Source organism: Parambassis ranga, chromosome 18 (assembly GCF_900634625.1).
Source record: "Parambassis ranga chromosome 18, fParRan2.1, whole genome shotgun sequence".
Taxonomy (NCBI): Eukaryota; Metazoa; Chordata; class Actinopteri; family Ambassidae; genus Parambassis; species Parambassis ranga.
Genome location: NC_041038.1, coordinates 7804890 through 7831896, shown reverse-complemented (window position 1 = coordinate 7831896; position 27007 = coordinate 7804890). Strand labels below are relative to the sequence as shown.

General features: G+C 41.6%; 1 protein-coding gene across 7 annotated transcripts in view; it reads right to left on the bottom strand.

Moving 5' to 3' along the window:
* Positions 1-27007, bottom strand: part of LOC114450692 (adhesion G protein-coupled receptor L3) — a 199247-nt gene that overhangs the window by 156568 nt on the left and 15672 nt on the right. For all 7 annotated transcript variants that reach the window (XM_028428972.1, XM_028428978.1, XM_028428979.1 and 4 more), the window contains exon 2: positions 18888-18974. The gene's annotated coding sequence lies outside the window, so the exon portion shown is untranslated. The remainder of the gene's footprint in view (positions 1-18887; positions 18975-27007) is intronic.

Below are 27007 nucleotides of genomic sequence, written 5' to 3'. Positions count from 1 at the left end.
AAAAATGAAAAAACTGCCACACAACTGACATAATTATGGTTGTCTCTGATTAACAGATGACACAGAACTCCCAGAACAGGGGCAGCCTTCCCTCTGAAAATCTGTCGTGTTCAAGAGGCTTCATCAAATCTGATGGAAACTACCAAACTGAGACTGACAAATGAGTAAAGTGATGCAGCCAAAGGGGAGGGTCAAAACCGCCTGACATTGAGATCACACATCACATACTGTAGGACCGAGTTAATGAAAAAAATAGTACTGAACTAATGCACCATTTATGCTCTGTATTTTGTGACATTCATGAAAGGCCTGCAGTGCAATTTCTTTTCTTTGAATTCGATGCAAGCCACTCATACATCACATCAAACCCTGTTTTCTCAGAAGGACTAATGAATTAACGGAGCTAACATATGATGAAGCTGGGAATAATGTGTAGCAGTACAACATATTAAAAAAATTACCCAGAAACACGAGGAAGTTTCAAATGAGAGTGAAGAATCAACAGCTGTGTCACTAAAGTCTGTGCTACAGAGACACAGGATCTACTCAAGTTAGCATGCTAATCAGCTAGCTCCAGATGGTACCATTGTGCCAGTAACTGGCTGCAATGAGTGAATGGAGCTTAATGGCAAAAATAATTCACACAGGCTTCTGGACATTAAAGAGTGGCTGGATGGCGATTGGTCAGTTCGGTTTGGGACATGACATTCTCCCCAGATGGCAACTGGAGTCCTCAGACATATACCTGTATAGAGACTCTCTATAGGGTCCTCATGGTGTATTACATTACTAGAAGTTAAATTATTGCTTTAACTTTACATCTTTAGAGGTGCTACAGCCCCACAGGTCCTCATGAGCACCCTGTATAGACAGGAAATTCTTCTCTCTATGCAGAGTTTCTTTGTTAGTAACAGTTTTGTACCAGCAGTTGGATGGGGGAGTCAGCGTATCATCTAATCTGCCCTCAGTCCATTAGGAAAGAAAGAAGTAAAGCTGCCCAGAGGGCTGTTTTTTTATAGTCTGTAATTCTACATAATGGTAAATGCAATGATGGCTGAAGTTCTTGGTAAACGCTCTTTAGAGAGCAGGATCAGTCTGGGTTTGTGTTAAGCCTAACGCCTCAAACATTGTACACATGGGAATGGAAGAACTGTGGTGCTGACCATATGCCCGTAGAACCTTTAGAGTAATCACTACAATAAATACATAAATATAAAGTGATTTCCTACCTCCATGCCTGATTTCCCTTAATAACTTAGTTTCATATGTGCATGTAAACATTCCCTGCTGGTTATGCTCTGATGGTGCCTTGCACCCAAACACATCCTGATTCCTATCTACTCAGAAGCCTGAAATTTTAAACAGCCCAATTTTTGAGAAACATGGTTTTCATTTTTTTGACACATCACAGTGACTTGAGTCTCTGAGGAGATTGATGATGGCAACATGTGCTGCCGTGCTCCTGTTTTCTGTTGTCTAAACTGTGAAGAAAAAGCCCACAAGCGTGAATTGCAATCATTTCTGCTCCAATCGCTGCAGCCTTATCTGCATATAAGCGGCATCTACGTTGACCCCACATGCTGCCCAGAGCTGAATCAGGCATCAGCCCAATACACATTCCCACAATGCACAAGCTCTCTGCCTCAGCCATAATGCGAACATTACAAAGATTTCTCTGGACCATCATAAAGGAAAACAAGGTTGACAAAGGCTAATGAAATTTTATGATAACAATAGTTGCACAAATTGGATACAGAGAATGAGTTGATGTTGATAATTAAAGTACCTTTAACATAAAATAACACAAGAAAGCAGGGTGTAACATCACAGAATAAAGTCATAAAGTCAGAACTTGGATCATTTTCTTACCTTCACAAATGATATGCCAGTTTAAAATAACACCTGGCGTTCATTTAGTTTTGGAGAACCACAACAAGAGACAATCTGTCAGACGCAGGAACCCTGTCACCGCCACAGAAAGGGCACATGTTAAGAGTAGCAACACAGAGAAATGTCCCCTGTTCAGTCTGACTTCGCCAATCGTTATTCAGATCTGAGCACACCTCGGCGATCCAACCCCCCGTATCCATGCACCGATGCTCGCCGGCAAATGGTACCAATAACTCAGTGCATTCGATGCTGACAGCTACTTTGACGATCCCTTAAACATTCAAATGACTCGTTGTGAGACAAAACTGCCAGGCGCGCATGGTTAAATGTGCACCGTAAGCACTCATTTAGATTTAGACTTAAGTGATTATAATTTTATGATGGCTTTTATTAAAATTTGTTTAAATTAAATGCAGCTGGTTAGCGCCTCAGGTATTTTTGACACAGCAATCACTGCATATGTTTCATCTAGTTTCTACTTTTTAAGCATGAAATGTTCAATAATAGTGTAAATGAGAATATACCAGAATTTATGCAATAAGGTCCGTCATAAATTTGCAGCCATAATAAGATCCGGTGGGCCTTTCAAGCATTTTATTATTATTATTATAAAATTATGTGTGTATTGTAATAGGAGACATACAAAAATTGGAAGTCATGGATTCCCAATATAATGCTATGCTATATAATGAAACTGTCCTCTAAGTGGATGACAAACTACAGTAAGAACTCTATGCCACTGTATAAAAGCATGTATGTAGCCATGAAGAGCGTAATTTAGTTTCCTTTCACAAGTGCACTCAACTAACCTCATTATTCAGGAAAACCTGGTTACTTCAGAAATCTGACTCTGCAAAATCCCTTATTAACCCGGTTCCTATTTAAATGGCAGTTATGAAATCAAATGAGAAAGCTAGAGCAACCATAACTTCTGGCTCACTTTTTCCCTTCACATCAATGCTGTGCAGCTGTAATCAAAACACACCGGGGCGCACACGCCGAAGTCAAAGTACGTCTTCATTCACATGGAGCACATGCACGTCACACCACATCACGGCCCGGACATTAAACACCAGAGCACCGTTATTAAGCCTTCGGTCCGAGGCTGGGCTCATGTTTCACGCTAAATTTAGTGTGAGAAGCATGAACGTGCATCTGTGCTCACAGGGAGCCAGTGCGTAACAGGAAACACACAGACATATGGACTGATAATATCTAAGGTATGACTATTTAGGCTACTAATAATAAAAAAAATGAAAAAAAAATGATATAGCGCTCCTGCAAAGCTATTTATCCTAATAGGGCAATACATTCTGGGGTCACATTTACAAACAGCCATGGCCAAAAAAAATGGTGGTCTTGGTGAAGTAGCAGAGACAAGGCATTGCAATTTGTGGGTGTTAAATTGTTTAAATATGCATATAATGTCCCATCTACCGTGTGAAGCCTGCCCTTGCACTACATGAATTATAAATACAGCGGACCTAGTGCTGTAGTGAGAAAGATAAAGCACTTAAAACGGAGGGTTCAGAGACATGCCATATGGCTCTATATCAACTTTCAGCAGCGTTGTCTGTAAACTGATGGACAAAAGGATAAACTCAAGCTGGCTCTGTTAGCAAATCAGAGATGTATCCTCCAGCTATTGCTTTCAGTACTGAGGGAGAAGCCTTTCATTATCTTCAAGTGAGACTCGCTACAAATAGTCACCATTTTCCATCACTGTCTCTGCACAAGTTCGTATAAATAAAGCTAGAATCTGACAACAGAATAGATGGTTCGGAGTGGAAGACAAGTCTGTCTGCGACTATGTATTATTCTTTGTTAATATGTATGTATTCAAATTCCACAGCTCTGGAGGTCAGGTTATGAAAGTGAGATGGAATCATGCCAAGTAATATACAGTCCCCAGGGTCTCCTAAACAAGTAAAGCACATCGATCTGTTTTCCTCCAGAGAGGGGGGAAAAAGAAATCGGACAACTAGTAGTAAACCAGTTTTAACATATTTCTGCTTCGTTGATTTTTATTTGATTATATTCCTTTCTGAAGGTCAAAGTTGTCTTATAAACTCAGTTTTCCTACAACTTCCTTCCAAACTCTACTTTTCGTGTGGATGTGTGTGTCATCTCCACGGTGGTTACCATGCAAATAACACACACTGCTGGGTTATTGATTGGTTCCGCAGATGCAAACAGCAGGTTTAAATGGAAATGCTAAGTCTGCACGGAGGGGGAAAAGTAATATGAACTGATGAGCTCGCTCCGCAGATGGAAGCACGGCCTGTTTTAAACCAAGCAGCAACCTTCGGGGCTCAGACTTGAAGCCCATGCGGAAACTTGTAGTTAACGCTGCAACCACTAGGAGCTGAGAGTCATTTCCCATAGACTCCGATGTTAAAATGGCTGACTTTTTGACTGACAGCATGTTTACAGCCTGGTACAAAAAAACATTCCGGTCTCAGATGATAGGTTCTCTTCTAGTGTCAATTGTACGGGGGGTGAATTTTTATTTAACTCATTCGTTTTAATTATATTCGCACTTAAAATTATGCCTAATTATGGGTGTTGCCGCTTTGAGTGACAGGCGGTTGCTGTATCACAGCGCGAGTTTCCTGCTCCCACGATCGTGCACCCCTCTAAACTCCGCTCATCTCGGAGCCTCCCACCAAGCCTCAAAACGGCTCTTCAGAAACAAAGGGGTGACATCACGGAAGTTCTGTCCATAGTTTTTACCATTATGGTTTGAACGCGAAGCGACGACACCACCTACGGCGTGTCATGAACCTCTGCTTTGTACAAAAAAAGGGAAATTATACGTAGGTTTGACAGGTTTCCGACAACATCCATGGAAGATTGATTAATGATCCTTTCATCTGAGCACAGATGATATAAACGTGATTTTTAAAATGGCATAATCACACTTTTTTCAGATTAAAATGGGATTTTGTAAGAGAAAAAAAGCACAATGTATGTTTCTTTTTATTGCTCAGGCTACAGACTGAAAGAACAGGCAGGGGAGCCAGCAGGCTTATTATTCAATCTTCCCATTTACCTCCAGGATTCTGGATAATGGTCTCCTGTCCACTAAAACATAGCCTATTTAGAAATTAAAGGACACGCGCCAAATTTTCCGTCTGTGTAGTACATCAAACAAAAAGAGCCACAAAAATGACATCCAACATCCCCCCTTCTATGTTCTGGCAGCGGCGATGGATTACAACGTCCAAGCCATAGATTACTGAAATCCACACCAGAGGAAAATGGAAAAAAAACACACATTTACAGCCAGGATTATGTGGGGAAGAAATGGAAAATGGGATGTATGGACAAGAGAGGAAGAAGTGGTTTACAATAGAGGGAGTTTATTTACATTGTCCTCTTCTTTGTTAAAGTAAATATAGAACGAGTTCTCTTGGGATAACGGCGTAACAAAGTCCCTTTTCTTTTTTTTTTTTCCTCCGAGGATCTCTTCCTGTGCTGGAAATAGCTCCTCAAGGTGAGAGCCCTCGGGGACACATCCAGAGGAAGTGTGTTCTCTTATCATACCCAGCTCATCTCCAAATACTTTATCTGAGGAGCTGACATTCCTGAGGAGGCAGAGAAAGAGCCTTACAAAGTATTATTTTTACATTTTTCATACTCTCTAGTAGCCTTATGTATCCCAAAGGGAGAAAGAGAGAGAGAGAGAGAGAGTCGCAGGCTCCGGAGAGCAAGTATAATAAATTTATTTCAGCTGGACACAGCAACCCCAATATGCTCTTTTCGAAGTCTGCGCAGGTTCAAAGTTTAGGTAAAGATATAAATAAAGTTTTTCTCTGTTCCTCGCCGTCGTTTTTACGTCCAGGCTGACGTGCATCTATTTAGTTAAAAGCACAAGAAAAAAATGGCCGGGGCCATTTTTCAAAAATTGATGACGGCCTTGCATAAATTATGCAAACTTTTGTCCTTGTGCCAAGCAGTGCATCTACTGAATAATAATTACCAAAGGGACTCTGGGATATGAGCATGCAGAATATGAAACACATGCCAATGTCCCCTGTCTTCTGAGCCCAATTCAAGGAGAGAGCGAGGGAAAAAAGAGGCAGGACAAAAAGATGAAAAACATGAGGGACCTAACTTTAGATTCCTGCTCTGGCTCTTACATTTCTTACAATCACAGGATTGGCAGCAATTAAATCTGTCACCCTGCATGTAAATTAACAGTCAGGTACTTTATTGTCATGTTAAGTGGCTTGGATCGCTGTTGGACATTTACAAGAAATCCATGTCATTTACTTTTTTTGTGGATTCTAGGGCTTGATAACTGGACGAATAAGGCTGTTAAATGTTCACACACCGGACGACAGCTGGATTTTATATGTAGCAATGAATGGAAACCTTGGAAAGTGTATTTTTTTTCTGCCTGCAGAGCATCTGGCTTTCACTGAAATATGACAATTTGATTAATATAATATTGTACAGATAATTTCAAAGACTCTGTTGCCAAATGTTCTGCAGTGTGAGGAGAAACTAAATCAAATCCCTGGCACGAACAAAGCAGCAGAAGGATAGTGGTTGGTGATTTGATATGCAAATGCAATTACCTTATTTGCTAATCTGTTGTCCCTATTTTTGGCAAGACAAAAGGTGTCCATTTTCAGGTGAATCCTATCCCTTTTTAGTAGCTGGAAGTAGAGAGCAGTCTTCTATAGCTTCATTAGTCAAACAGCTTCCTTTTCTTTGTTCTGTGCACTCCAACTGCACAGAATCGTTGAGAGATGTTGGCCTTCAAAGCCTCACAGTCCTTTGCTCTTACTTTTTTTAGTGGACGATGAATATTCAGCTGAATACACGGCAGATTTACATATTTTATAGGTGAGATATATCTTTTTTTTATCTTCTTGCCTAAATTTAGCTGAGAAGATTGACACCAGACATGCCTGGTTGCCAAATCCAAAGCTTGGTCAAGTAGCAATTAGCATAGCTTAGCATAGATAAAAGTAAATAAACTATTTTTAATCTGGGCTGTCACAATATTGGTTTTTTATGCTAGGGCACGCAGCCTTTTAGCATAGCTTAGCATAAAAACAAAAAAAGGTGGTACATTTAGCTTAACTGTGTTCCAAGTTTAGCTATCATAATATTAGATTAGAAGGTTACATCAAGCAGCCAGTTAGTATAGCTTAGCATAAAAATGAAAAACAGATGCAAAGACTAACTTGTAATATTTGTTCCAAAATGAGTTGTCATATTAGTCATATGTCATATCAGTCATATCAGTGTGTCATGATTTTAAATTTTGCAAGCTGGCATTCAGCATAGCTAAGCATTGAGTTTCTACTTTAAGGATCACTTAACTCAACATGTTTCTCATTTAGATTCTAAAACATAATGTGCTAATTAGCAACGTAGCTATAGAAGAGCTACAGTAGCTGCAATCTTTGTGCTACTCAGACTAACCAGCTGCTGGTGGCAGCTTTATATTTACATTCTTATCATAATGTCACAGTGAAAACCATTGAGCGTATTTACTAAAAATGTCAATATATTCCTTTTAAATGTCTTTCTTAAGTTAAATCTCAACGGACTGATTGATTTAATAGGCAATTTCCTTGTTTGTTTATGGTAGGTGTCTTGTTTTGAACTAACTGTGCTCTTGGAATACATTCCTTTCCAAGACGTCTTACTGAATACCAAATGAATAAATTAGTATGCATCTTTTGTAAGGAGCATTTTGTTCGTTTCCTTTGTTTAATTCCACTGGCGATCTGTTTCATTGTGGAAATGAGGGTTGGAAATGGTTGATTGATTTATGGAAATTCACTCTGTGCCGATGACATTTGTCAGGCTGTTATATCAATAGCAATTCTGACAGAAACAATAAGCACTCCAACATCACAGATAGAGCCCAAAATAATAAAGAACACAAGGCAGAGCCACACATAGGGAGGTTTAATTATGTAAAAAAAAACACAAAAAACACACAACAAAGCGCTTCCACATCATTTGCATGTCAACTCTCTGTAAGTCCAGATTTTTGTCTTAATCCTCTGAAAAAAAAGATGTGATCACAAAGTAAAGAGAGACTGACGTGCTTTCACACACACACACACACACACACACACACACAGAGCCATGCACACATCTGCTCGTCAGTGAGCCTGTTGGAAACTGTCACATGCCTGGCAGGTTCTGTAACTTGGGCAGATGGTGCAGCACAATTAGGCACACCAAATCTTTCAATCAATCTCCTGTACGCCATATGAAGAGTCTGGACCTGAGCTGGAGGTTCCTGCTAAAGCCATGTGCTCGTCCACTTTGTATTCCAGCCCCCCTCGCATAACTGCCTGGCTTGGCAGTTTATGTTGTCTTTGTTTCCCTCATTTTTTTCTGCAAGCTAAAAACTCTTCACCGTCTTTTCTTTGCTTTGCAATATAATTCCCAAACACACTACCCCCAAGACAAACTTTCCCTATCCGGTCTGCCCTCTCCCTTGGCTTGTTTAACCACTGGCCTGAATGCAAGACTGTACTGTAGACAATAGGCAAGCGCAAGTGTTTCACTCACACCCAATTACTGTGAAAGGGATTTTTCTGGCCAGAAATTCACAGAGGGGCACAATAAGAGTGTCAGAGTAGGGAACAAGATATCCCTTGCGTTTCACATTGGGTCCCATGTTTCGCACACAAAAGAGAAGAAAAGCGATCTGGTGTATCCGACACCAGCGAAGGGCCATTAGCCAGAGTCGGTTAAATAAGGATGGCTCTAACTGAGGTGCTAACGGAGACGAGAAACATCTGCTGCTCGTGTGGGGCGTTTTTGTGAGGGCCCTGAGGATTCTGCCTTTGATCAGCGGCCCTCGCAACCACCTTCCTACAAGAGCTCAGATGAAACAGACTGTCAAACACGCAGGGTGCTGCGCATCCACAATGACAGAGAAGCGAGCACACAAACAATCAGGGCTGAGGAGACAGTTGATATTCTTAAAAATGTGCAGCATCACTGGTGTTCTCTTTCTGGGTGGAGAGAGAAATATAAACTTGCTCAACAACTTTCTCTGTCTTGCATGAAACAAAAAAAAAAAAAAAAAAAACATGACATGTCGTCATTTCCAGCGGAAGCAAGCCAAACACCTCACTCAACAGTGGGCCAGACGCCACCTTTAGACTGCCAATCCTGCTGTTGTATTTCCCCCACCTGTGACGGGAAGATGATTCACTAGGTCTGCCAGACTGCATCTAGGGACTGTGTGTACTGGGGCGTACTCGCTGCCAGCACAGACAGAGGGAAGAGGAAAAAAAAACACACACACAGCACCTTTTCCGCTGCACTGTGACCTGCAGAAGCAGTTGATAAAATAATGCGGCCTGTGAGCAGATGTATCATAGTCTATCTACTCTGGGTGTAACAATTCACCAATTCGAATCAAGGCATCAGGCCAAATGATTATGATGTGGCAGACGGGGAGCAAATCTGGGCCTATACACAGGCTGAATATAATAAAAAAAATTGCTGTCGCCCCGCATGAACACACCAGCTGCACCAAAAAAGGCAATATGAGAATTATAAGTTAAATTGGATTTCTTTTTTCCCCCCTACATCGCATGTATATGTGATTTTTTTTAAGGTTTGTATTTTTAGCTGTGGAACCCACGCTCCACCTGTGCTGCTTTCAGGCTGCAACAGCTTTGTTTTGCCCATACAAATGGAATACTGGTTATAACCAGGAAACACAGATTTCACTAGGAATTAACAGCCAAGCTATGCTGGCAAACGGTGAAATACATGTGTGTGAGAAGGTGAGGGGAACAATTTTATACTCTACAACAAACAATACAGACCTCTGCACTTATTTCAACGGGCTACTGGGTATCTAGGCTAATGCCTTGCTTCATCTAAGCTAATTTGAATCTAAGACACACATTTCTAGAGACACAACAGCAAAAGTTGATAGCATTTTAGCACTTCCAGCCCCCTTATCCTGAAGTCAATGTGTTTTTAATGTGTTTTTATTAAATTAAGGCAATATTTTTATTCTACATCACAAAATACACAAGAAAAAAATCCCCCAGCATTACACGTCTTTACCAAGACAGCTGCTAACAAAGGCTAAAATGGACTTAGTTCATTTATAGTGCACCATTAGCTCTTCTGGTGATTATTTTGAGGTTTGTTTCCTGTTTAACAAAATGTGTGACTATTATTCTTCACTGAGAGAACCCATGAGATGCTAACTTCCACATTCCCTTAATATACGTCATCACTGCTACACTCATAAAAGGTGTTGGTGTGTATTGTGTGTTTCAAAGGAGCCAAAATGAAGTCAAATGCGTGGCCGATTTAGGGCACATGTAGCTCTCAGCGTTAGTTCAGTCATGAAGACTCTATTCCACATCATTCACCTCTTATCTCTATCCCCTTCCCTCTTCACCATCCTAGCACTCTCCTTCACTGCACTGCACTCTGTCTAGTGACCTCCCACATAGTCAGGTGTTTAATAGATGGCACCTCCCTCACCAATCAGCTGTCGATCTGTCCCTCTCCTGCCCAATCATAACGTAGCAAGAGATTTAAAAGTCTCTGTCTCTTCTCCAGCTGTCTCCCGATCGAATCCGGCAACCCTCCTCCACCCCAAGCACCTCCCCATCCTCGCAGTTCAAGGTCTCCCCTCTCCTGCTCTCCTGCTTCTACACCACCACCAGGTCTAGACCCGGGGGGTCTTCGGATCAGCGGCCTCTCCGCTCGAGCTTTCCCCCCTTTCGGACGTGGTCCTCACGACGGGGTCTAGGACGCCAATGCACATTCACAATTATTGTATTAATAAATTCTTTCTCATTCAGTTCGCTGAGTCTCTCATGATTGAAATACAGTATAGCTTACAGTCAGATGTTCCCGTTCCACACCTCAAAGTCTGGGAACATTGGGTTTCCTTTGTACAAACACTTTTGATATTCCGGTACATATGCAGCTGGTGCCTCTGTAGCCAGCATTTGTGTGAACACAACTAATCACTTGGTACACAGAAATCTGCACAGAAGGTTGCTTCTATCCTCTAATGATGAAATGTACCACTGACGGTGTAGGACTCAAATCAGCCAGAAAGAAAATTCCTTGCTGTGCTCTGAACTTGGTTTAAATAAATAGTAATTTTACAGAAGGACTGCAAAGAATAAAGTGTCATAGCACAATTATAAAGGCTGCAGGAGTTCAAAAGTCTTAATGCAATGACTTGTACACGGTTTCCAGGTGTTCATTATTCTTACCGTGAGTAAAATCCTGAGGGTCATGCCATGTTCTAATTCCTAATTAACTTTCCAGAACAGAGATCAGTGACCCTGACCAAGCAACAGGACCAGCTGGAGTCTTAGGGCAGAGCTTCTACTTAGCTTCGTTCCTTGCTTTGACGTAGTCTCTGTACTGTGTGGCATGGGCACTGAGAGGAGGAACTGGGTCATGCTTTGGGAATGACAACTTAAAGCCCGCTGGAGGCTACGCACACCTGCAGACACCTGAAGACTTACGGGTAACCGCTGTTAAAGACCCCCGTAGGATTCTGTTTACTTTGTAGACGCCATTTATCAGTCAACCGTGAATAAAAAGGGGGATAAACGCAACAAATGAATAATTCCTGACTTCACGGCTAATCTCGGGTAAAGCTGCGTACCTATCAGCGGCATGTTTTTACAATGTCTCCCAGATTAGTCATGTGTACACTCGCAGTGCACATACATACCGTGGCATTACTGGCACTTGTTGGGAATACAAAAGAGGCAGCAGTGACTAAATGTCTATGTTTGCTTTGTAGAGATCAGGCATGCCCTCTGTGTTACAACATGGGCCACCTGCAGTCTGGGAAATAGGTTTCTAGGGGGGAATTAGAGGATTCTGCGGAATGAACAAGACAGACATGAGTAACCCTGCCCAATATACTACTTATCTACAAGCTTATGTTTCACAAAGGAGGCAGATAAGCTAATACATGCCAGCGCAACGAGGGAATGGGGAAAAGAGCAGAAATTAGGCGGGTGGGTGAGAGGCGGGGGTGGTGAAGAAAACATACCCAGGTCAGGATCTACAGAAGAGCGGTCAGTTGCGACAGAGCCCGGATGCTTTGAATCACCGCGGAACAGTTAACCATTGACTAGAGGGACTCATAGTATAGGATCTATGTCATTCATGGTTATTCTGTTCCAGAGACCATGAAAACAAAGCATAAAGCCATCATTAAGGCCTCCAGCTGCCCTGGGCAGTGAACGCAACACTAATCAATGAGAAAGAACGGTATTGTGGCCCAGGCCATATCATGTCGGTGTGTGTTCCGAGTATGAATAAGATTATCCCGTATATGAGTGTCGCTGTTTCAGGTAGGTGGTCTCAAGCATCGTGTTGCAAGGACAGGCAAAAGTTCTTTTAATTTTTAATTTTTGTACTGTCACTGTTTATCTGAGTTATTAATTATTAACATTATTAACCCTGACTAGAGGATGTAATATATTTACTCTCACCAGAAGAACCAAAAAGCAAAAGGTTAGCTTGCCATTGTATTGAATTCATAGGCTTCTATCTGATGTTGTGACGGCCCCTGTCCCTGTCTCAATTCATAACATGTCTTTTTTTTTTAATTGCAAGCTGCAAAGGTCAGAGTCTTTAAATGATTTTGATTAACCAATACAACCAAAGTAACCAACCAAAAGTCGCCCAGATTTCTGTAAATTCTCTGCATTGAGATTGACATTTTTCATGCAGTGACAGTGAATTTAAACCCCGTTATTGTGTCTAAGCTTCAGAGTTCAGGAACAACCCTGTGTTGAGCACTTCAAAATAAGCCACCAGTGACAAAATTGAACTTCAAATTGTCAAGTACCACAGTTCTGTCCCCGGTGAATATTACGCAATTATCCACAGCGCCAGGAAACAAATCCCATTGATTTGATTCCTATTTAATTATTCTACTTGAAAATCCTTTCTGCTCTCTTTCTCTCTGTGAACCTGAGAAAAGAAAAAAAAAATCACTTTACCCACTAAAAAAATCTGCACCAAACTGAGAATTACATTCCTCTCAGCTTGTCAGTTTCCCTTCACCAGAACCCACCTTCAGCAGTTATTTTATTTAGACCTGAGCAAATGTGGCACACAACACAATGGGGTTTCAGTGAGGTAAAAATAATTACCTAAATACAGTGTGACGGGGGAGGTTGATTCGTTCTGTAGAAAACAGTGCTTGTTGAGTGAAAATGTGTTGACAGAGAAGAAAACACTACATATTTCTTTGAACGACAAAGTGTTAAGTTAGGCTACTCTGCACGCTGTCAATAGTAACGTTCATCATCGGGCCAGGCGCAGTCTATATATTGATTAAACCATCCATCACTTAAACTCTACAAGACATTATTTCTAATTAAAAAGTAAGTCATAAATTTTGCCTTTTATTGCCAAGCTGTGGCTGTAAATAAAATACAGAAGCAGATTGCAGCCCCCAGTCCGTGGTTTAAAGCCTCCGTAAAAAAAGGGGACAGACGAGCGTGATGGCACCTTTGGGGATCCTCGCCCGTCGCCTGACAGGAGGGAGCAGGCGGTGCTCAGACCTCATCCCAGATAAACAGATGCAAATCAATAATTTCTCTGGTTGTGTTTTTATAAGACGCTTCCTCTCGGGGAGCAGATCATGCATATGGAGGACAAATATGTAAATTAAATTTTCATAAACCGCCGGGGAATATGTAAAAGGGACAGCTTTCTGTGTACTTGAAAATGATGTATAATCATAAGAGGTCATGAAAGCGCATGAAGTGCTCCATCATACAACTGGGTTGGCTGGCAGCGACAACAAGCTCCTATTATCTATCTGCGTCTCCATTTTCCTCCGCTAAACAACAATTTTCTTGCCAAATATGCGGTCGCAGGACATTTATTTAATGATTCCTGTTGATAAAGAGGCCATTAGTACACCTACACTGCAGCCAGAGCTCTGTTGTTGGACGAAGCGGATGCAGACGGCGCTCTCAGTCATAGCTGAGGACACTTCACATTTGACAACTTCTGATTACCTCGGCGTGTACGCCAGTTGTCAGGCGGTGAACTCCCCTGACAGCCAGTTGCGGAGTGGCGGAGTGTTGGTTATTTTTTGACGGGCACAGAAGGATGTCTGGTTTCACAGGTATTCGCCAATAGGGAGGGAGGAAATGGAGGGGAATACGGCTAAGGGGAGGAAAATGAAGAAAAGGCATGTCATGGGCTCCACAAGCCCTTCGCTGCCAACAAAGTGGAGTGTGTGCAATCATTATTCATCTGTCTCCCTTTTCCTCTCCTGGGCTGATTTTTTTCCTCATACCTGCCAAAGCGGGAGTAGCTCTGACCACACAAGAGCTTTCTGACTGTGACTTGATAATGATGAAAAGACTGGGGGTGAATCATATTTGGTTAACTGATAGCCAGACAGGGTTTCTGCCAAAAGTGAGAGAAGTGGCCTTGGTGTTGGTGAGAGACGCAACGAGAGAATCGCCCTCAGGGGGGGAAAGCGAGAACTAATGAGTGAGCTAAAAAGGACAAGATGGAGTGATCCTCTATAAAAAGACCAGCAGTAATCTCTTCCTCTCCTCTCCCCTTAATGTCCTAAGAGATCTTGGCTCCTTCGTAAAGCCTGCTGCCTGCGCACATCAAACAGAGCTGATTAGACCCGCACACCTTGGTGGAGTTGAAGCTTTTGGACAGGGTGCAGCGGCAGTTCAAGAAGGGGAAAAAAAACTCCTCAAACTCTACAGTATCCGCTTACCATATCTTTAACACATTCCCTTGAAGTCTAAATAACATCGGTGTCTTTTAAATTAGGGCCATTGTTGCTTTGGATTCCCCTGTCATGTCAGATGATTTCAGTGCAGACCCCCAGAGGTGCGAGCGGTGCTTGATTCTAATCGCCATCAACAGATCGTCCTGTTCGTTTACATTAGCCTGAATGGTAACAGCGAGGAGGAGGAGGAGGAGGAGGAGTGGCAGTGGAAATAGGGAGGAAGGCCCGGCGGATGGATGATGGAGGGAAACCGCCGAGCTGCTGTGCAGAGATCAGCTGTCAGGGGTGTTGTTTTATTAAGACGCCAAAACTGTCAGGGCAGGTATCAGGAGAGAAGCCGAGCACATGAGAAGACACTGTCGCTAACATCCCAGCGACCCCTTGCCTATACCGAAATAGCTCCGTCCAAATTTACCGTTCTCTCTGTCACACTTAGGGGGCATTGGTGCTGAAGGGGCTCTTACCTCTTCCGATCAAGACAAGTGAAACGTTCACCCGCACAGCCCTATGGGATCGAGGAGGAGGTCTGTGACAGGCAATAACAATGTGGGCTGTGTGTGGGAGAGAGGAAAAAAACACAAGCTTCTACAAAAGTCCCCCCCACCCAGAAATGTCTCCACAAGACCTGTGTTATAGGTCACCAATTCAAACAATATGCTTCACTAACATCCTCATTTTTGCTAAGAAAATCAAGTTCCAGCTACAAGAACTTAAACTTAACCTAAAATAAATATCATGTTACATGCAGCTTCTATACAAAATCAGAAGGATTGTATATTTAGCAAGCTAAAAAATGACATCCTGGAGTATTTATGTTAGTGTGTACTTTGGAGTTCATAAAATGCATAAAAAATGTTAAACTTACAGCCTGTACATACTGTTATTAGTAAGATTCAGACCTTTGGACAGGGCCAGGTAAGCCATTAACCCTTTCACTACTATAATTATAGTAGTGAAACAGTTCCCCTTCATTTTTTTTAATGATTCTGTCAGAAAATGTTCTTTGTATTAATTATTTTACCTTTTTTTTATTTGAGATTACAAAAATTTTACATCAACTCTTGTACACACCACAAAACCCCTGCCCCTGGTACACATGGAATGTGGTCATTACCGTAATGAATGTAATAGCGTTCGAAAGAGCCATTTCTCAGCTTTCAGAATCTGAGCAACAGCTCCGTTTTAGGACAGTTAATCCTCATTTCTAGATGTTATGTTAAGCTAAGCTAACCAGCTACTTGCTAATGCATCATGAGAATAGCCTTATTTTTTATTTATGTGTATTTTTTAAAGGATTTTTTCCAACAACAAAAAACCATCTTCAGACAGGCCCTGTTCCTATCTATCATTGTGGTCTATCATTTTAGAAAGTAAAATAAAAAATAAAATATAAATTGTTAAAACATGTTCAAGTTTAGGTGGCTGCAGCTTCAATGTGTATATTATTATGAATTAGTGAGATGTGCAGGATTTACAGTTGGTGGAATATAATGTTTTTTTCATGTTAATACTGTTGTAAGAGAGGTGGGCATGCACAGAGTCTCAGCAAACAGCACATTAAACACAAGTACATGCACATACAGAATGTACACACACACGCCAGCTGGCGTAAACATTGCTCATGCTGATCGAGCATGACCAAAACACACTTATAAATATATCTCCTGAAGACCTAAACAATGCTCTGAATAATTAAGGTTGCAGCTGCTTTAGGTTCACAGCAAAACAACAGCTTACACAAAAGAAAACAAGTGTCCTTGTGTTGAAGGATATGTCCTTTCATATTAAAAAAAAAAAAGGCAGCCACAAACAAATGGCTAAAAAGAGCTCATACGCTAATGTATGTGAGTTTGCTTGAGGTGAAAATCAATAATAATCAGACAATTTCGGCAAATGTGGTGAATAAACACAATGAGACGACTAAGTGAGTGAGTTTTCATACAACCTGCAGGAGCGTTCTCACATCAGCTCCCTGCCTACTGGGACAAAATGACCACAAACATGTCTGAGCAAATACATTTCCAGCAGGTTGCTGTTGTCAAGACGACAGCAATTTGCACGGAGGGTCAACAAATTTGTCATTATCAGCTACACACAACACGAAGCAATGTGTGCCTTTTAAATAATTTGGTCATTTAGAGGGTTTGGATGCTCTGCCTGGTCTCCTTGAAGCTGCGTGAACCCTCGCTTCTCCAGTTGCCCAAGTAACAGGACACAACAACAAAGACGTGCAAAGTCAACTACCTCTGGACGGAATTCAAATCGGAGAACACTGCTGACATCAGCCAAAAGCAATTCACTCCCTTTCCATTCAAATGTCCTGTTTTGCATCGTTTGGAGAAGTCTGGGCAGGATCACACTACGAAAACAAACGGCAGGGCTTTAAGATAACAGAACCAAAACTTGGCAGGGCTAATGTCATCACTGGCCATTATGGCCAGGCTAACTTGAATGGCTGGTGCTTTGAGAAACCATGTTGGGTATGCAAAGCACTGTACACCCAAGCTCACACCGGCCAACGAGGCAGAAAGGAAGTTTGAATCCTGCATATAAACACCTGCTTGATGAGTCAGTGCAACATATTGTGCCTATGAGTAAGTATGAGCATGAGTATGATTTCAGCCCAAAAAGGGATCTCATTGAAGCTGATTCAAAGTGACCGCAAATTAGGCAAAAGAAGGTACATCAAAATGAAGGTCGTAATTCCCCATCCGAGTGCATTTGGACATTCATCATCAAAGCGATCCCTGGCTTTTAATTCATCTGACATCTTTCAGCAATGATACACTATCTGATTCCTGAGAAGCACCAGTACACGGTCCCCCAGCATGACATCTGAAGGAAAGCAGCGGGTTGCAGGACGAGTCACTGAAATGTCTTTCTACACAGAATAGGCCAGTTATGTCTGTGCCAGGCTTACGCCTCATATCTAAGAAAGCACAAGCCAGCGGCAGGCATCACCACCACCCGCCGCTCGCAGTGCGATTCTACTTTCACCTTGCAACTAATGTGGCCATTACTCCAATGTCAGCAACATTTACCGTCCCTTTCTTCTGTGGCGAAGCAAATTAAATCGAAGAATGGGATTATCCTGGAAATGTGAGGAGGTGAATTGTGTGTATTCCCCATTGCAGCAACTCCGGTGAAGCCGCGCGGAGAATACGAGGCCCTGTGGTCTAATCAAAAAAGATGATGTGACACATTCTCCCACAGTGCCACTTTCTACGCCTTGATCTTGTTGAATGCGTAAAATAACATAAAAACATCAACGGGTGGCTCGAAAAGCAATGTAAACAGCAGTATGAAGGCAAAAAAATATGCAGTGCCGCAAGGAAGTTGTTAAGAAAAAGAGGGAAGGAAGGGGCGGCTGCATTGAGTCAGATGACGGGGAAACAGGGTAGATGGATGAAGCAGGGAATGTTTGTGTGTGTGTGTGAATGAGAGGAGGGGACGGGGGGGCGGCAGGAAAACCTATCATCCACAGAGCCCACCAGTAAACTCTAGAGGGCAAACAATCTCCCTAATTGAATTCAATCTATGCTCACCGCAGGAGGCACTGGGGCTAGTGGCTCCACTCATGGTTGCTGGAAGTGTCGGCTGAGGTGGAGGGAAGTGTGTGTCAGTGTTTGTGTGGGTGTGGGTGTGTGTGAGACGAGGAAAAGGGGGAGGGCTTTGCCTGGCATGACGGCTGAGAAGTGCAAACACTGGGACAAGAAGAAAGACGACAATGACAAACAGACAGGGAAGGGGGAAAAGAGAAGGAGCTCGGTGCGTAAAGGTTTCGGTGGTTAAGGGGGGGGTTGCCGACTTCAGGCAGAGAGAAATAGAAGCCAGCTGTGCTTTTGCATGATTACACGGACAACATCATTTGCATCAGGGAATGAAATCCAAACATGCTCAATAGATACGTATGGTTACTGACAAAAAAAAAAAAAAAAAAGCCTCCTTCTTGTCACTGGTGGCAGAAATTAAAGGCTTACCAGTGGTGTCCCATGGATTTGCATATGAAGATGAGCACCTATCATAAATCATTTTCGTAAACATCCTACTGCACACAATGAACAAGCCCAATTGGCACACATGAATGCTTTTCATTACTGGGTCGTGTTGGGCTGGTTGTTGTTGTTGGTGGTGGAGGTGTGTGTCTTGTACATTTAATCTGAGATCAATTGCGTATTCATGACATTTTCCAACTCTGTTTATCAGAAATAGTGATAAAATTCTACAATACCTTTGTGTGAGAAGGGGTGTGGTTCCTCGCTCGCCTGCTTACAAATCCTGTATTATCACATTCCAGATAATAAAAGCATGTTCTGTCCTGGAAGGAAGCAGAGAGCAAGACAGAGGTTAGGAAACATGGCAACGCTTATTCTTTCAAAACAAGTGACAGGGCACATAATTAAAAAGTAAAAAAACAGGATGAACCTGCCAACATGACTTAAAGTCATCCTTAAGAGGCGTGTGTGGCTCTCTTCTGGCGTGGCATTACTAAAGGACTACTTAGTGGTCTGTAGAAGTGGATCTTCACATCTCAAATATGTACTTCCAGGCCTTTTTTTTGGGTGTTTAACACAACTACTACTACTTCTGTAAAGGCCTTTTTACGGATTCAGCACTTAATTTGCAATCATGGTGCCAGGTCTGCTGCCGATGCAGATATTGGGCTCATTCTTTGCTAATAAAAAAGGTAATGATTTGTAGTCGCAGGTCCAAACATAATTCGGAATATTATATTCAATCTTCTACAATGCAATGTGTGTTAAATGTATTTATTTGAATGAATATAATTACTTTTCAGTGTCAGAAGTGCTACTTTGTCACAGCCCCATCACACACAAACACTTTATTTTCTTCTGGGTCGACCATCATTAAGTGGGATCTTCATAAATTTTTCAGCTGTTTGTCTGGTTCCCACACTGGTGCTCGAGCTCGATTCCGGCTGTATGAAGTGCTATTCAGGTCACATCAGCTTTTAATGGCTGATTTATTAGGGCCCAACAGGGGCTTGGTGATGGGCTGCAGGACAAAGAGCCTGTTTTAAACTGCATTAACACTCCGCAGTAAATATCCCATACAACATTAGCATTTTGATGACTGCCTCCTTCAGCCACCTTTCACGCCGTCTCACTCCCCACCCTTGTGTGCGCATGTTGCTCTCCTCTGCCTCTTAGCCTGCGTATCAATCCATCAGTTGGCCTTTCAGTCGTCCTGCTCATATTTTTCACTCAACATATTCGACATACATACATATTTAGGGGCTGACAACGTGGACGAGCAAAGATTGATTACAGCCGAATTGATAACCAGTGTAGTGTCTCCTCTTTACCGTCACAGCTACAAAAAACATGTCACCTTTCTCCCTTTGTTGTTGTGATGCAACCTAAATGGTTTATAATTAAATCTCACATGCAATCATAAAACTGATGAGCACCAAAGCTTTTGTAATTGAGGTGTCTATGGCAGGTTATGGACTTGAATAATAAGTTAAACTTAAAAAAAAGGACAGGATTAATCAGTGGTAGCGTGTTTACTATGCAAATAAGGTGCTTTTTCTCTCACTCCAATCTATTTGAGTTGTCCATCACATGTCAATTATTTTTTTATTTTTTATTTTTTTTTGGACAGCACCGAGAAGACAATTTAAAAATAAACAAACATGACAAAATATGTCATGTTTGTAGCTGTCATTAGGTTTGAAATTGTGTGATTAAAAACATGCTGAGCGAAAAAAATAAAAAAATATTGAATTGTGTGGAAACACTACAAAAGGAAAAGAGAGAGAGAGAGAGAGAGAGAGAGAGAGAGAGAGAGAGGGAAAAAAATTCGTAATTATATTGCCAAATTTTCCAAATATCATCTGGGCACAATGGCCAGCCGAGCTTGGCTTCCGAACAAGTGCCGGGCCCGTGCTTCATCAAATCTGCTGTTCATTATGTTTGATCAAATTTGAGACTTTGGCAGCGAAAGCCGACGCTATAGGTCAATTTAGCTGCACGGCTGAAAACTAGTTCGGTCAACAGAGCATCTGCCAGTCATTTAGCAAGCCTGGAAGTGTTTGGAAAGGAAACACAATCACGCCATATTGCAACAATCCAAAAACAAAAACTGCTGCACAAAAGCAGACACCCAAATCACAGACGAAATGAAAGTTATATTTCGGGCAGTTTAATGGCTATGGTTGGCTTTCATCATGTGCTTCCACTCGATCTGCCGCTTTTTTTTAATTCAGACCTAATTTGGAATTATTATAGGAAATGCGCAAATCTTTAATTTTACACATTTACCTCTTCATAAAGGTCTTCTCCATAGTCTTCCTCGCTGAGCAGAGATAGTATCTGAGCCAAATTTACTGCTCTCTTGTAATCATCGGTGTTAAAGTACTGGCACTAGCTGGGAACTGAAGCTTCCAAAATATCTTCAAAGAGATTTGGACCAGAGAAATACACACCAGGCAGTTCCAGGCACCCAAGGCAAACCTGTACTATTACCACTAGGATGTTCATTCCAAAGATATGCAATAGCATTGAAGTACCGGGCATAGATGACCCAGCATGACACCGTTTGAAAAAGCTGCTTATTAATGCCAGGATGCTCATTAATGAAAGCGCTCAGGGTTGTTTTAGGTTTACACTGCAACACCACAGAGCTGAACCACTACAGGGGAGAATAATTGCTATTTTACAGCACTATGGTCCATGTGTGATTTAAATTCTAATTATTTTCTGCGACATTAACTAAAGGCTTACATTTGTGGTGTACTGCCAACTTGTTTGTATGTGGATAAGGTCAGACAGATTACATATAGATGAGCCAATTGCCATTTTGGAGTGGACATAACCACTACACTTAAATATAAAATAAAATAAATTAAAATAAAATAATAAAATACAATTAAAACAAAAAAGATAATACAATAAATTTTAAAAATAAATAAAAATAATATAAACATGTGGTTTTCAGCAGATGCAGATTTGTTATTATGAATCAGCTATGGCAGCCCGGCACAGTCTAAATAATTAATGGGAAATAGTGCAGCTACTTAATGCCATAGCTGGAGCTGGAGGCTGACTTCCACCTCCACAAAAAATCAACTTCAAGTTTCAGACCTGACACAGACCTCCAACAACCGGTAGCATTACATAATGCTACGTTTCAATGCAGCTGATAAATTGAGCTGAGCCATATTATATTTTGGAGCTAACGAACCACATCATCAGCAGCAAACGTCACTCAGCTTCCAGTAGCCAATGAGGGACATACAGTAAACATATGGTCCACATAGGTCCTCAGCAGCCAGTGACATATGATAAGAGTGATATTTATCCTATGTCACTGGCTGCTGAGGATATGCAGACAGTGAAGGATTTTTGTTGGACTGCCAAGTAAGGTTCACTGCAGACACGGGTAAGTGAATGATTGGCCATTGCTGGAATGCATGAGCGCATTAGAGGAACTATATGTGGCAACTCTATGGCATTAACACACAGAAAATTGGGCTTTTTCTTTGTCACATTATCTACTGTACTCTGTTTTCCAGCTCCCTTGGCAAAAGAAGTGCTTTCTAAATTACAAAGTGATGAAACACAGCATGACTATCCAGCTTTCAATGCCATGAACTTGCACCCAAATTTGATTTCACACCACAGAAGTGATTCATTGTGGTACAGTGCGGCGGATATCAACTGTGGAGTGTGGTCGTGCAGCAGCAGACCATATTTCTGACCACGCCTGGCAGTAATGTTGGGTGGAACAGAGCTTTTTCTTCCATGTAGGATATTTAGGATTTCATCATCCTTTGTAATGTTTACTTGAATGGAAACAGGCGGCGAATGGCAAACTTACAACCGCCTGTCTCATATTTATGAGTGCACATTTTCCTTATTGTAGGAAATGAGCTGCTTTTTTACTCTTAATTATTATGTATGAACATGTATTTATATACATGTATAAAGATACCAACTCATATAAGACATCATTAGCTGATTAATCATGAAGCTACTGGAGGTGAGGCTGCTTTGATCAGCTCTTTTATATATAGGGATTAAGGAAGAAACAGCAAAGGTCCTGTATACAGACCTTTGCTCTAATCTTAGATTTCTGATGAAATAGTGGATTGACATTTATTCAAAGGAAAAAATGTCCAACACCATGACCACAGAGCAGGAAAGGGCTGTATCGAAAAAGGGCACAGAATATTGCATTGTAACAAACATTTCAGTCAAGGCTGCATGTATGAAGATGGAATTTGTGGCGCATGAGCGCATCAACCCGGATCTCTGCTAATCTGAGGTGGACCTGTAAATACTCACACCACCTGGAAATACTCAAGTAAAACAGGAGTACCTCAAACACTTGCATTCAGTTACTTAAAACTCACTGATACCAGCACAGTTCGCATGCATTCATTGAGCAGCTAATGTGCCAGAGATAGAAAGAAAGGAGTACCTGCTGTATCTGTTTACACTGCAATACAATCCACTGCATTGAAAGGCATTACAAAATGTAAATACATTAGGCACACTGAATGTAGATAAGCTGAGTGGTAACAACGGCAAAGGAAACAAGTGGAGAGCTATTCACGATGCATGTAAATCTACTAAATCTCACATCCTCAGGCTTCATACTGTTTTAAAGTAGACAATGAATCCAACTGAGAAGTACTGAGGACTATTACTAACAATGTGAAAATACCGAATATAACGAATACACGATTGTGCGTCAAAACAACTTGCTATCAGGGGACGAAAAAAAAACAGACATGAGGAAGTGAGGGGACATATGCGGCAGTTGTATGACTGATTCAAGTCGACAGCCTGTGGTGTGTCTTTATGAAAGCATTTACTGAGGCGCAGCGGCGTGGCCTGCCGAAAGCTCATCAAAGAGTGGCTTATTTTATCAGCCAAGTGGAAAATGTGCTGAGAAAGAGAGGGAGAGGCAATAGTGAGGAAGTCAGCGAGAGTAACTAAGCTATTGTGCCCGTCGCTGACCCAAACACCCGCATTACAGTAGTCGCAGCCGCTCACAACAAAAGCGCTAATCGGCGGAGCAGGGCTGTAAATTAAATGACCCTGACGTGGGGGACACTGTAACTGACAAGCCGCCCTCTGAACGCTGAGGCCAAAGGCAAAGGAGATATGGCTAATGAACAGAAAATGTACTGAAATGGTGAGCAGAGACAGCCTTGATGCATGTTCGTGTTTTTTTCGCCAACTTGCAGCTATTTCATAGATTATACAGACTGTGGAATGAGCTGCTCTCTGAGACAGAAATAACCAGGCTTCATGAAGATTTTCATTCACACCCTCGGGTAAACTGCACTTCAAGTATAACACACCATGACTTTCACCAAATGTAAAAGTATTACAGTGCTCCTCTAACACTTTGAGGAAGTGACTGCTTTTACTCTGAAATGCACCAAATACAGCGACACTATTAACGAACGAGGAAACATTTCATCAATGTATCAATGTGTGAAGCACAACGATGCCTGTGTTCGTAAAATGAGAGGTTAACAGGTGAGTCGGTGAAATAATCACAGCCAGTTGTGGATGGCTCATTTAGAAGGAAAGGAAACTCACCAACCAAAGTCAACGGGCTGCATTTATAATGCATGGGCAGCATCCCTACCCCCAGGGGTCACATTAAATTCAGGGAAGCTGATAACAATTGACTGAGGTTGTTGGCAGCCGCAGGAAGATTATGTATAGTTACGTGTCTGCTTCCTCATTCTTTAGTCTCACTCTAATCCCTTCCTCTTCATTTCTTAGAATCCACTTTTCTGCTGCTGTGAAGCCTGTGTTAAAAAAATATCGGTTTCACTATAAAAGCACCTGTAAGATCCAAAGCCTGCATTTGGAGGGTCCAATTACACTTAAGACCAGAATTTGAACCCCGTGTGAGATTATTATTATATTAAATTCAACCTTTTGCCAATTTTTTACAGCTGATTTAGAAATTATCAGTCCATTAGATGACATTTGTTGACGTTTTTACAGCTATAATGGTCCATGTTTTAGACTCTGTTCACACTGGGGAAAACAATCCGGCTAGGGCGGGATTCAGGCCGAATCCAGATAAATCCAGATAGTTTTTTTCTGAGTCTGAACAACGTGAATCTGGATATATCCAGATTGATTTCAATCCACCTCTCGGAGGTGGATCTAGCCGAATTGGCTTACATCTTGCTCAGGTCTGAACGCAAACGCGGCTAGCGATTCCCACTAGTGACGTCATACTTCCGGGTTCACAGGGCGATTCGATGGGGCTACAAAGACTACAAAGAATACACTGCTTTTTGAACCGAAAAAAAACAAAAAAAACAAAAGAACGAGCGACACGGGACAAAACAAATGCATGCGCACACGCGGTCCTCCCGCAGCCTGAATGGACTTTGTATATTATGAGGCGCCACCTAGCGGTTTGGAGGACAAACAAGCTGGGTTAAGCTGGATTGTGCACGAACACGAGTGTGTGATAGCCAGATTTGAAAATAGGTCTGAACGTATCCAGCTTAAAGGCTATCCAGATTCAATCCCACTCTAGCTGGATTGACTTTCTCCATCAACTAGGACCAAAAGTAGAAAGTACATATATTAAGAAACACCTTTCAGGTAGAAGACCTCTGGTAATTACATGCATATGTGCATGTAGAAAGAGCCACTGGTCTGAGTTTTGTGAAAGAATGAATTTTAACAAAGAATTTTTTGTTGCCAAAATATCACCAAGAATAAAATTCCTGTTTATTGTTGCTGTCCACCAGCCAAACCTACCACACAACAGAAACGTAAGGTAAGAAAAACTGTATATGTAGATGTAATTATATCATAAAAAATATGTTGTTGAAATACAACATTTATTATGTGTATTCTTTAATTCAAAAGCCACTGACATGACGTTTCTATACATCATAAGGATAGACACAGTTGACTCTATACTGACATTACATACCCTCATTTTGGTTTAAATACACCTTTTCACATCCACCAAGCTCCAGAAGAGCCACAACAATAGCCTCCAAGAGCACATTTTCTAAACCTTTATTCTGAGTTTGTTTTTACTGTTAGATTGCACTGCACTAGATTTTTTTTCTTCCTCCAGCTCCTGCGTCCCTCTCACACTCTGTGCTGGAATGCAAATGAGAAGAGATGATGAGGGACGTACCAGGACTGAAAACAACAGTCCGTCCCCAGAAGACTTTCTTATACACTAGCTCTAATTGGCCTTAATTGTTGAGGGAGGGACTTTTGGGTACAAGTGTGTAAAGTTACTCTGTATTGTTTGAGCACATTTGTTTGGAATGACTTAGGTGATAAACAAAAGTAATGCATTCAGCTCAGGTGGTGCACAGCATCTCCATTTTAAACGTGTATATGTGGGTGGGTGCGAGCTCATGTGCTTGAATATTTATGTAAATGTCATGGTTTTGTAGCCCCCAGAATGCTTCTCAAGTCAGAATTCTATTATCACATGATCTCAACAGCAATCATGGCTCACGGCGCAGACTCTTAAAAAGGCTCTGTGCTTTGTTCGCATCCGGTGCTAAATGCATGAAATGTATGGTCAAAAATAAGCTGTCAAAATGTCATACATTCACACGGCAATTTTCCCCTCTGCTGGGGCCAGAGAGCTGTTTACCTTTGCCAAGGAATATCATTATGAAAATCATGCTCGTCTTTATTTGGAATACATACATATTCCCACCATGATGACCAACCTTGCAGCTGAACATAAAAGTCAATAGAGGGGAAAATTGTATGGGTGACACTAGTGGGACTTGACACCACAGGTCCTTCATGAGGGTGCACGTCGTCTGCATGTACAATCAGCGGTTTAGCATTTTTCTTTGATGATAACGCCACAAGGAGAGGTGCGTTTGTTCTGGTAAGGGTTACTAGTACAAGGCCAGAATGAGGATGCACTTGAGTCCTGCTAGACATCAAAAAGGAAGGTTACATCTAGTGGGTAAGGAGCTACATGCATATATGTCTTTCTAGACTATGTCTCATAGTCTTGTAAGCGATAATTTTGACCAAAGTCATTAAAAACTGGACAAATTGCAACATTAAAGACACTAAAACCTACAAATATATAATAAAAGGTAGAATGTGTAAGATTGTTAGCTTTAATAAAGTTAAATCATCCAAAATTTAAGAATATGAAGTAATAACTGCGAAGACAAATCACCAATGTCCATGTATTCTGCTGCAGAGCTACAGTTAGCATGCTAAACAGCTAGCCATCAGCCCGTAACATCACATGTAATCCCACCACAGGCTGGATAAGAAGTATCAGAAGACACAAGACTTTCTTATAATGATGGACAAGTATTGAATGACAAGTCCACCAGCTTTA